This window comes from Monodelphis domestica, chromosome 1 (genome assembly GCF_027887165.1).
Source record: "Monodelphis domestica isolate mMonDom1 chromosome 1, mMonDom1.pri, whole genome shotgun sequence".
NCBI classification, from domain to species: domain Eukaryota; kingdom Metazoa; phylum Chordata; class Mammalia; order Didelphimorphia; family Didelphidae; genus Monodelphis; species Monodelphis domestica.
This window is the reverse complement of record NC_077227.1, coordinates 81,851,171-81,864,027: the sequence shown is the minus strand read 5'-3', so window position 1 is coordinate 81,864,027 and position 12,857 is coordinate 81,851,171. Positions and strand designations below refer to the sequence as shown.

General features: G+C 41.3%; 1 long non-coding RNA gene across 1 annotated transcript; it reads right to left on the bottom strand.

Annotated features, from left to right (window-relative positions):
* Positions 1-251: 251 nt before the first annotated feature.
* LOC130455029 (uncharacterized) lies at positions 252-11,969 on the bottom strand. The gene is made up of 2 exons (XR_008912807.1): positions 9,850-11,969; positions 252-729 (listed from the first exon to the last, which is right to left on the bottom strand). It is a non-coding gene; the product is annotated as an uncharacterized LOC130455029 (long non-coding RNA).
* Between the last annotated feature and the right edge of the window lie 888 nt (positions 11,970-12,857).

Genomic DNA, 12,857 nt, shown 5'->3' with positions numbered 1-12,857 from the left:
TAACTTTCTTTCTCAAAGGTTTTCGGTCTCAGGTCTGATTTTGATATGTATCGGTTAGTTTTGCAGTGTGGTAACAACTTCCTTTAACCCTCAGCCAGATAGTTTAAAAGTAAATTCATTAAGGGGAGCTGCCACTATGGAAGGGAAATCAGTGGAAAAGTGTCAATATCTCAGTGCAACCCAAGGACATGGCAATGGAATAATCCTGTATGTAAAATAGAACACATTTTATTGAACACAATGGAAATGTCTAATTTAAATCTCTTTATTAAACACAGATGTACATACATACATACACAGACATATAATTACATGTGTAAGTTTTCGCATATAATAATTTGTATAAGATACTTTCAGGTCAAGAAAAGGAGATCTGTGTGGCCTCCTCTACTGAATTAAGTATTGGACAGACTTTATAGAAAAATAACTGGGGGGAAATCTTTGAATCAAATAATTGAAAATAAATCTGCTATCCACTATGCCACAAACACAGGGTATCTTTTGCCTTCTCTAATCTGTATTATTTTTCTTATTTGTATTTATTGCTTATCTTGATAAAGAGGTATACTAGATATTCCTGGGCAGCTAGATGGTGCTATGAATAGAATACTGGACCTGAAATCAGCAAAACATCTTCCTGAGTTTAAATCTGTCTTCAGACACTCCCTAGGGATGCAATCTTGGGCAAGTCACAATACACTGCCTCAGTTTCATCATCTGTAAAATGACCTGGAAAAGGAAATGAAAAACCACTCCAGTATCTTTGCCAAGAAAACTCCAGAAGGGGGACAAGAAATGTTCTGGCTGAAGGACAACAGAACTTCTTGATTCTTGTCAATGTGGAAATCTAGAGATCCCCAGTTTATTTAGTAGGGAAGTAGAAATCCCAGGTTTTGACCTTGTCACAGGAGAGGTTTCCCCCTGAGGGAAGATCCCACTTCACCAGACAATAGACATCCACTTCAGGTGGGAGATAAGCCCCATCCGAAGTCATCTCCAGAAGCCTTTCCCCCAGTATATCACACCCTCCTTCCAAGGATCGAACTCAGCTTGCTAGACTGACCAGCTGCCTGTAGCACCAGTCACTGGACTTGGAGTGGGGCTTATCTCCCACCTGAAGTGGATGCCTTTGTCTGGTGAAGTGGGATCTTCCCTCAGGGGGAAACCTCTCCTGTGACAAGGTCAAAACCTGGGGTTTCTACTTCCCTACTAAATAAACTGGGGATCTCTAGATTTCCTCCTTGACACTCTCATTTACATAAACAGCTTTTTGGCTAAGGGCAAGGAAGATGGATCAGTAAGCTAAGTGTTATCCTTCCCTAAGGATGATTAAGGGCAGTGTCTTTTATTCTGAAGCCTTTTATCAGTCCCCTCAGCTCCAGATATTTGATGTAAGATAGAGAGATACAGGAAGTAGGAGAGTGAAAGAGAGATCACCCAGTCATAGCATCCTCGGCTCCTTCCTGCTTCTTTCCTGCTAGGCTGGTGGTAGTCTGCAAGTTCTTCTTCCTACTTTCTACAAAGGTGGAAATTGTAGTTTCTCTTCTTCTTCCCTTCTTAGGGCAGTCTAGTTTTCAGATAAGGTATCTATTCAGATGATACCCAGTGCGGCCTTATCTTTCTATTGTGGGTCCCAACCACATATATTTACTACAGTTACAAAGGAGGGTGAGCCCTCCTTTATGACATTTGTAAATGTCATAAAATGGGGGGGATAAAGTCACTTCACTTCTGTAAAACCTCAATTTCCTCATCTGTGAGATGTGGCTAATCATACTGGCACTAACAAAGTTGCTCTGAGAAATGAGTTTTGCAAGCCCTAAAGTGCTACGCAGTATAAGTGGAGTAAAAAGAGCTAAAGACAGATCTAAAGACAGGGGACATTGGTTTTAATCTCAGCTCTGCTACTTACTAAATGTTGACCTTGAAGAAGGTACTTAATCCCTCCGAGATAGTTTTTTCTCTTTAGAACTGGCCCAGTAATGGCCATGCTATCTAAATCACAGGTTGTGGTGAGGAAGGTGCTTTGTAAACTATCTCTTTGTAAAAGATGACAGGAACACAAACTGTAATGATTATATATTTATGTATGTATGTTTATGTACATTTCTGTATCTGTTGTTATTGTTATTGCTATCTCCAAGCTATAGAAGATCCGCATGGTACATCAGAGAGACGTGGGTGTAAATACCTGCTGCGTGACCACCTCTGAATCACCTAAACTCTTAGTCCCTACAGGAGGATAACACTAGAAATTACAGAGGAAGGGGGCAGCTGGGTAGCTCAGTGGATTGAGAGCCAGCCCTAGAGATGGGAGGTCCTAGGTTCAAATCTGGCCTCAGACACTTCCTACATGTGTGACCCTGGGCAAGTCACTTGACCCCCATTGCCTAGCCCTTACCACTCTTCTGCCTTGGAGCCAATACACAGTATTGACTCCAAGACGGAAGGTAAGGGTTTAAAAAAAAAAGAAAAAGAAATTACAGAGGAGGTACCAGTCTGCTTCTTTGAAGGGATGATGAAATTATGGATAGGACTAACTCTAACTATTATAGGTGTGTGGGAAATGTTCTCCTTTAAGGACTCTAGGCATTAAATGAAATACAATGAAAGTTTTGCTTCTTCACTTCCCACCTTGCCCCAGTTCAGAATAATTATACTAGCTTTGCTTAATATGAAATCCTCATCAACTAAATGTTCAAAGTTTGGGGGATTTTTTTTTTTTTTAGAAAATTGTCTCTGCCTAAATTCTTCTGTTATGGGCAGGAAGGATACCCTTAGGGTTTGGGAAGGATACCTTTTGCAAGCATGCAAGACTCCAAAACTTAGCTTAAAAACAAAAAAGAGATTAATTTAGAAAGTAATGTTGAGAGTGGCCAGGAGGATAGAAGGGTAGAACAGCAAGATGGGGAGCAGTTCTTCCAGGAGGACAGTATGAAAGGAAAGGCTGTTCCCCCAAGGGGACAGCATGGATGGAGAGGCTGTCCCCCAGACGACATCAGTTCTGGGGTTTATATACACTTTAGATGCTAGGTCCTGGTGTGGAGGAGACCAGAGTGAGTGTTAGTCCCTCGGGCATTTGGTGGGGTGAGGTGGTCATCTGACTGGGGTCTGCCTGGAGGCATAAAGATTCATTTCTTTGTCTACCTTAAATCTAGAAGACAAAAGAGGGTAAACATCTCAGGACCCTGGGTGGGGTCATTGGGTGTTTCTTGGTTAAGAGTCACAAGGATGCAAAGCAAAGGAGTTTCCCTCATAATAGTTGGCCTGGGTTTCTGGGGTACAGTGCCCATGTCACTTCCATTTTCAGTTACCATAAAGCTTAAAAGGTGGAAGAGGAATGGCTTTGCAGGCTGGAGACCTGTATTGGAGTCCTACTTACTCCTACCGGTTTATTAGGTGGGTAAACTTCGACAAGATTGGGAAAAGGGCTAATGTACCCTCAGAAGTAAAAAGCTGAGTCTGTCTTGGCAGAATAAGGGGAGCATCATGAAAGCCAGAACCCCCTTCTCTCTCTTGCTTGGCAGGCCAGACTACTGCTGCCCCGTTGCGTCGCACTGCACCACACCATGCCGCTCCCCCCCCCCCCCCACATTATGGTGAGAAGGACTGGGTGTCTAAGCATCCCAGGGCTAAAGGCCTCCTTTAATACCAGAATTTCTCTGACACCACTTCCATCTATCTTCCTGTCATACCCAGATCAACTCCTGGGCTCCCATCTCAGAAATCAAATAATTAGTCAACAAGCACCTACTCTGTGCCAGGTACTGCGCTAGGAATAATCCCTTCTCTCTACCAGGGGAAACATCATGGACCTCGACAACTATATATTAAAAAGAAAAATAAACACAAGACAGCTGGTGAGGTGTTATTTAGATGGAACTAGAGTTGAGTTTTGAAGGAAAGAAGGGATCCTAAGAGACAAAGGCAAGGAGGGAAAGCACTCTATATATGGAAGAAAAGAGCAAAAGAATGACCAAAGATGGAATGTTGGGTATGAGAAACAGTAGGAAGGCCAATTCTACTAGCCAGAAAAGTTCCAAAAGGAAACCAGAGAGAGCTCCTGGTGAATGGTCTCTCTTTTCTCAGAAGAGTATAGTGTATAGTCATCATTTCATGTTGGGAGCAGAAACAGGAATGAGATTCTTGACAGAGAATTGATTATGAGAAATAAAAGGATTTTCTTGCTGCAGTGAGGACTCAGTTGAGATGAGGAAATATACTTTTTTTTAACCCTTATTTTCTGTTTCAGTAATATGTCCAAGACAGAAGGGAAAGGAATAGGCCAATGAGAGGGTTAAGTGATTTACCCAGGGTCACACAGCTGACCAGATTTGAACCCCAATCCTTCTGACTCCAGGTCTGGTGCCCTATCCACTAAGTCACTTAGCGGCCCCTGATAACATACATTTGCAAAGTTCTCATTCCACTTGGTTGCATGACTTCTAGGAAATAGATGGTGGGAATCATTCAAGGTGAGTGTGTGGCAAGGTGTGAACTTCAGAAGAACAAGGGGAAAGGGTTTATTCCTCCCTCCTTTACTACATGACCTAGGAAGGTAAGGGCAATTTGAACTAAAGTGAAGAAATGTATATTACTATCATTACTGCTGCTCAGAGCCTTCATAAAGATTATAGTGGCAAGGAACCGAAGAAGGAAAAGGCTCTTCTGATCCATGGTACCTGGGACTATAGATGCCATATTGCCCTCCCAAACACTGCTCCCTTCAAGAGTGTCCTGAGATCAGCTAACACTTTCCCCATTTCATAGCTAAGAAATTCTGACCTTGTGATCCCTTAGTTTTGCCATTCAAAAAGTCACAAATGCTGTCAAGACAAAAATACTTTAAAAAGCCCTCTCATCTCTAACCCTCTAGGGCTCTCCTCTTTCCCTCTCCCATTCCATTATACTTTGTAGAACCTATTCTATTGTTAAACTCTTTTTCTGCTATGTTTCTTTCATTCTCTTTCCATTCTCTGTTGCTAACAGAAAGCTGGCTTTCTCTGAAAGAAACCATGTCTCTCCTTATATGCCCCTCTAGGGTTGGCTGTTCCTTCTTTCATGGCTCCTAAGATACTGGCGCAGGAGGAAGAGTTAGATTTACCATTTCCAAACTGCTTTAGCCACCATCATTCAATAACTTTGGCTCTTTGAGGTACCCTTCATCTTCCTGTTCTGGTCCTTGTGGTTGCTGTTATCTATAGACCTCCAGGTCACTCTCCCTCCTTTTTCTTTTTCTTTTTTTTTTGAGCCCTTACCTTCCATCTTGGAATTAATACCATGTATTGATTGGTTCCAAGGCAGAAGAGTTGTAAGGGCTAGGCAATGGGGGTTAAGTGATTTGCCCAGGATCATATGGCCAGGAAGTGTCTGGGATCTAATTTGAACACAGGACCTGTTGTCTATAGGCCTGGGTCTCAATCCACTGAGTCACCTAACTGCCCCCTCTCTTCCTTTTCTTAAAAAAAAAATTTTTTTTTTTGCTATTTTGCCCTTGACTAATACCAACAAACATTTACATGTGCATATGCAAAGAAGAGTAGAAAAAGAAGACTATAGGTGAAACTATAAATCTATATTATTTATAGCTTCAGACACTTACTACCTATATGTCTCCTGGGCAAGTCACTTAACCAGTCTTGATTGCCTCAACTATAAAATGGGAATAATAATAGAATTTGTCTCCTCATGTTGAGGTGAGGAACAAATGAAACTTTTAAAAGTACATAATAAATTCAACACATACCTTTAAAGCTGTTCTGATTATCAGTATATTCCTCTGAACTTTTGTTCTCATTTGTGATTTTTTTCAATGCTTTCTTGACATTCTTTTCCTTTCTTTTTTTTTTGACATCACAATCAATAACCCTGTTTCCCAGATTTCACACACAAACACCCACACCCGCACCCAAATAACCCATCCCTTATAATACAAATTATAAAGATGTAGATCTCATTCTGCACCTTTAGTCCATCACCTTTTTTTCAATGAGTTTTGCACCATCCCACTAGAGGTCCTCTTCCCAGGTGCCTTTCATATACATAAGATTACACGATGATAGATTTAGAGATAGAAAGCAATTCAGCTCCCTGGTTTCACAGGAAAGGCATAGCCCAGAAAGGTTCAATAACTGAGATAGTATCTGTATGGGTCCTAGCATAGTGCTTGGCACCTAGTAGGGGCTTAATAAATGCTTAATCTCTCTCCCTCCCCCAGGGTTATACAGGTAGTATCTCAAAGAAATGGAGTCTAGCTCAGGCCCAGATCTTCTGACTCCAAATCTAGGACTCTTTCCACATCACCATGCTGGCCTCAGAACCTTGTCTCCCATTTCCATGCATTCACTAAGGTTTTGATTATGCCTGGAAGGTACTTTCTCCTCATTTCTCCTTTTTGGAATTCTTATCTTCCTTCAAGGCTCAGTTCAGACTCCCTACCCTCTTATTTTTCTTGATGGACACCCCCTCTCCCCAGCTGAAAGTATTCTCTCCCTCTTTATGTATTTCTAGAAAATTTGTCTGAATTTCTCCTTTGCCCTGTAATTAGAATTTGGCTCCCCAGAACTCTAAATTCCAGCTTCCCATGTTTCTTATCCCATTATGTACTAAGTAGGGAAAATAAAAGTTGAGTGTAGCTCAGCCCTTTCTCTCTTTTTCTGGGAATGAGGTTTGTGGAGGTTGGGTGAGTGCCAGGCAGCAGAATTTCACTCACCTGGCTTTTACTCAGGCTTTTACTTTTGTTCTTTTATTTCTTCTACTTCAAGCGATTACTAATAAACTTTGTAAAATATAATACTTGGAGTTATAGGATATTAATTTAAATCTAACAGCCCCCATTACTTCCTACCCTATGTCAACATGGAATCTAGGAATCCCAAACTTGTGGCCTAGTGGGATCTGATGAACCCCAAGTTTCAGGGCTAGCTTATAGGTTGGAGACCCCAAAGTTTGTACTTGTTCCCTGTTCCCATGGGAATCCACCCTGAAGGGAATCTAAGGCTAGCAGTTTCAGACAGAGTGGGGGACCCTCAGGGGGATGACCATCCTAGAGGAGTGGGACTGAGCATATGCTAAGGATCCTTTAGAATCCATTGTTAGTAGCCCCTTCTCTTACACCCTGGCCTCTAGCTATGATTCTTTTCCCAAGCTTGATTGTATCCAGTCAGTGTAGTTTGAACACTCCCATTTCCTTTGTAGCTATAGTGATGTCAGTCATCTTTCCCTGCCCCTGGACTGCCCCCAAATGGTATATAGATTCCCCAAATTCTTTTGTTCCTCGGAGTCGTCATCTAGAGTGGTGGCACTCCCTAGGGATAACCTCCCCAGAGTCTGCTCCCTGAAAAAAGTTGTGGTGCCGAACTCTGAGTAAAGGGCCAAATATTGGACTTATCCCTATCCTGATTTAAGACTTGGTTTTTCTGACTATTTAATAGTTCTGTGTTTTTTCCAAGTTAACAAATGGCGAGCCAGCCAGGATGCTGAAGTTGTGGCTGACTAAGCTGCTCACTAGCTGATAATCAGGCGTGCGGTACCCACCAGAACCCATTGAATTCAGTCAGGAATCGGCTGGGTGGGTTTGGTTAGGTAAGCCAAACTCGGCAAACAAACCTCTCTTTAATCGGGAACCAAATGGGCAATCCCTTCTCCACGAGTGCCCCAGCGAGCCCCCCCAGTGGGACCGCTGCTGAGTTCATGTCCATACTATATGGACCAGGTACCTGCAAATATTTAAATAAGTGGCAGACATTAACTAAGTCTAAACCCAAGTTAAGCTGGCCAAGGTGGGGCTCATTTAATGAGGAAAAGATATTGTTTCTACAGTCTGTTTTAAGTGAAGCAGGTCGAGAGATTGAAGAAGATGAAAGAGAAGCCTTCAACCAATGGCTCAAAGAATATGCCCTAAGAAAGTCCAGGATGGAACAATCCATGAATCGAGAGAAGGGTAAGAGTAAAAAAAAGAAGGTAAGTGTGGAAGAGAACCAAGTTGAGGGAGGAGAGCAGACTAAGAAAAGGAGTAGGGAGACTACTGAAGAGCAGATAACGAGATTACAGAACGAGGTGGAGGACCTTAAGGAGCTTCTGAAAAGCTCTAGCAATCCAGCAACCCCTTTAGACAGCACGTCTGAGCCCCTAGGGTCACCGGGGCCACCCATTCCCCCGCTTCCCTCTAAAATTAAGGGAAAAGAAGAAACCGAAGCAATGCAGGCATCTTCTACTCCTTGGACAAAATCAGAACTCAGAGCTATAGCCAAGGAATTCCCAAAGGCTAGGGAAAGCCCCATAGAATTTGCCAAGGAATTTCAGTTGACTCTTTCTATTTATCAGCCTGACCTATCAGACCTTTACCAGCTAGTTCACATATTGGTAGGTCCAGGAGACGCCAATCACTGGTTTAAAATTGCTAATTGGGAAAACCCTTTAGAACATATTAATCAGTTGATGACCAGAAAGGAAGGACCTGAAAGTCACCTCCAGGAGGCTAGGAAGATTGGAGAATCTTTGCTAGAAGCAATCCCCAAGGCTTTCCCAAAGTCGGTAAATTGGGGAAAAATTCTAGCTTGCACTCAGAATCCTGGGGAGTCTGTGTTCGATTTTTATAATAGATTCCTAATTACCTTCTGGGCGAACTCTGGGCTTAGCCCAGACAACCCAGATGCTTTAATTATTTTCAACACTCTCTATGTGGAGGGATTAAACAGAACCCTTGCTAACCTTCTCAAGCGAGGGAAAATAGATTGGAATCTAACACCCACCTCGGATCTAGTTTACTTGGCCAGTAAGTTCCAACAAATACTAGTTGAGGAGAAAGATAAAGAGGCAGAAGAATTAGCTGAGAAAAGAAATCGAATCATTGATTTACAGATAGAACAGTGGAAGCAAAAGGAACCAGGACCGGTTTCTTCCGATTTCACTAAGCAGTCTCTTTCCATGTATCCAGCCAATGGGGATTGGGGCAGAAGGTGCTATTACCGCAATAGTTTTAGGCATGTACAACGGGACCGCCCCAAGCTGCTAAGCAAGATAAAACAGCGCAAAGGTAGCTTTCAGTCCTCATGAGGTTTCTCCCCCCAAAGTCTCCAGCTTTTGTGAGTTCGTGTAAAAATAACTACACATTAGCTTTTCTCTGGCCTTGAAGGGTTACGGTGAAAACCATTGTATATCAAAAGCAGTTAATTTTTAATCTTGGTAATAAGACGCATTTTATTCTGGGTATTAACTTGGTTATTTGAGTGCTATAATTTCACTTTTTTCAAGCTGTTAATTGGTTTCAAAAAAGGCAAGGTTTTTTAAATATTAACGTGTGTGAGTTCTGGAGTAAAGAAAGTTCAAAGTTCAATTTAGGATGGTCAACTACAGACCTGACTGGTCATTGAATTGTTGTAAATGACAAGAAATATTGGGGGAAAGGCATCGCTTTAAATGGTAAAGAAACCCTGAACATTTTAAAACTGACCAACAAATTTCCTCTCAAAAAGGAGCAGTTTAAAGCCTTAGGCCAAAGTGACTGGAGGCAAAGCTAAAAAATAATGTTGGGGGTTTTAGTTTTTGAAAAAGTAAAAGGATCATGAACTATAACCTGATTTTTGGAATTTTTAGGTAATTTTCCAGAGTGCAATAGATAGGATTTTTGTTTAAAGACCAGCAAATACTGATAACTAATTTTCCTTTTTAAGTGGAGAGAACTAATGGTTTTGTGAGCATTATTTTTGATGATCATTGGCACATGACTGCTAATGGAATTTCTCACCTGGAACACCCCAAAGAAATTTCTAGGAATGTCCTGTATTTTACCACCCCAGTTCTGGAGTGTGGATGAAATGATTAAAACCTATTAAAGTTAAGTTTTACCTCAAGATGTTTCTTAGGAGCCTTTTTGGCAAGCCTGGACCAGATTTCCCTGCAGCCTAGAATCTGAAGGATTCCTGAAGACATCTATGAGAAAATCCGAAGGAGCCCCAAGATACTGAATCCGGATAAGTATTGTTTCTCATCATTTTCATCGACTTTAGAAATATTTCTGTAACAGACATAAAACAGACCATTTTATTTCCCCTGAGCAGTCCCTTTAAGTAGGGAACCTAAAAAGGACAAAGCTATTCCCCAAATTTAGTTGAAGTAGGAAAGTATAAAATAGGAGCATTTTACCTGGTTAAGAGGTTTGAAAGTAACATCTGCTAATTTGAGAATTTGCAGCAGATTCCAGAGTGCTAGTTTGTCTCAAAGTGGTATCAGAAGAAGTTAGGAAAGAATGACAGAGCCTAGAAATAATTGTTAGTAATAGAAGATTAAGTTTATTTTAAATCTAGAATTGCCATCTTAAGGATGAATTGTATGGGAAGATAATTGGGAAAAGAAATGCTATGGAGGAAATTGGTTATTGATACAGTCACAAGGGTGATTGGAAAGGCAAAGTTTCTGTCAAGTTCTACAGATAACTGATCATTGCCAATTTACGAGTGGCATTAATACTCCAAATTACCGGAGCTTTTCCTCCCTCATTTTAAGTCACTTCCCACTTTTCTCCTGTTAATAGCAAATTTTCTGTAATCTGTATGATGAAGGAAGCCTCTGGAAGGCAAGACATAGAATATGGAAATTGTGGAGGCAGATAGAAATTTTAGCCATTATGAATGAGTAAGCAATTCAAAGAAGTCCCTTTTTCTTAAAAGGAAGATTTTAGGTCATAAGGAAAACCTGGCAAAATATTAGTGCCAAGAAGGGGGAAGGGGGGAGGCCTTGCACATAAATAGTAGATTCTAAGCAGCATTTTTAATAAACAAGGTTCTGATAGAACACTGATTTGCTCCCCAGTACCAGTAAAGTACATTTTGAAGCTTCAAGGCAGTGATAAGTTTCTACAGACTTTACATTAGCTGACTCAGTTGCAACTTTTTTTTTTCATACTAGTTAATAGAAGTAAAAATCCTAAGCTATTTAAGCATGGTTATAGTTAAGTAATTAAAGGTGAATGAAAACAATTTCAAAAGCCCAAGCATCTCCCTCTCCCCAAAGATGTGAGAGGTTTTGAAATTAAGGAAAATTAGAAGCATTTTAATCTTGAGAATTTTTGGAGTTCATTCCAATATTGCAACTTAAATTTGACTTTTAAAATAGTTTTAAAGCTCAAATTGCCATGTAGTCATTTTTAATGTGGTTTTGGGGTTTTTTTGGGTGATAAAATGTTTACTCGGTACTAGACAATCTTTTTTGGGGGGTGGGGCACAAACGAGGTAGATTTACAGAGTCTTGAATAACCTGTGATCTGGATTTTGTTTCTGCTTTTATACTTCTATAGTTTGTAGGGTTTTTATATTATTTTTGCTAAAGTAAGGCAATCTTTCTGATTAAGCATGTAAATGACATGATTTTATAATGGAGGAAAAGACATTACTAAAATTAATACGATGGGTTTGCAGATTTAAGGTTAGTAACTCAGGATAATCTTTGTAGTGAGTAAGCATTGTATGGAGTTGATAAAGTCCTGTTAAAGAATGTGTTTATGGATTTCTCTTGTTCTTGCAGCAGCAAAGAAGCCGTCTGGTACAAAAGGAGTCTGCAGGAAGACAGAAGTCTGCTTCGATAGAGGAGGCTGAAGGCATCATATCAGACCCATCAGATGTGAAAGACTTAAGACTTTGGGAAATGGGGTAGTGTTTTGATTGTTAGTTGTTGCCAAAGGCAGACTGCCTGCCTTTCTGGCTCAAATGTCAATGCGATGAAGGCATTGGGGAATGCCCCCAAATGCCAATTGCCCGACCCTGTATCCCTAGGCTTTCCCACCTTTAAGAATGGAATCCAATGTGAAACAGAATAATAAACGGAGAACTACTACTTGTTGAAATGGAGACTGTAAACTGAAGGTAACCTGTTACTTATTGAAATAGATAGGTAAACTGAGTAAACTGCTTCTTGTTGAAATGGAGAAGGTAAACCGAGGGGAACTTCTTGTAATGACTGTTGTTCTCTGGCTTGTGACTAGAGAGACCTGCTAATGGAACCTGAGGTTGCTTATTTGTAATGGAGGTAGAACAGGGATACTGCTACACAGGGGATATTTCCTAACCTCCTTCCTCCCCCCCTTAACCAACCCTCTCCCTTTTGCCTCCCTCACCTCCCAATCTTCTTGAAGCCTATGGCTTCTTCCCTCCCTCCTGAGTGAACTATAAAGATACTCTAGTTGTTTTCTCAGTCAAGGGGTTTATTGGGATAACGGGATGGGGTGGTAAGAGGGATGAGGAAGTCCCTAATCTAAATGAAGGATTGAGAAAGCAGTCCAGTCACAAACTGACTCTTAGACAGGGAAATGGAGGACTTTTAAATCATTGTCTTTCTCACAAAATCATCAAGGTCTCAGCTCCCAGAAAGAAAAACAGTTTCTCCTGGCCAGCTCAACTCTCTTGAAGAGACAACCAACTTAAGCCAAGTTTCTCCTTGTCAACTTCAACTGCTCAGAGCCATGTCAGCCCCGCCAGGGTCTTTTCAGCCAGTTTCTAACCTCCTGAAAGACTCCAAGTCAGAGACAAAGTCCCCTCCCCCCATCAGCTCAAACTGCCAACTCCTGGGAACATTCCCTTTTGAAACTCCTTGATTGACAGCGGGGTCTCCAGCCTTGCATCTTACTTAGTTTACAAGCTATCTACCCAGCTTCTACTACAAATGCCATATAGCATTACCCGTTTGTTTGGTCTTGATCAAAAGAGGGGGGGGGGTCAACATGGAGTCTAGGAACCCTGAACTTGTGGCCTAGTGGGATCTGATGAACCTCAAGTTTCAGGACTAGCTTATAGGTTGGAGACCCCAAAGTTTGTTCCCTGTTCCCATGGGAATCCACCCTGAAGGGAATCTAAGGCTAGCAG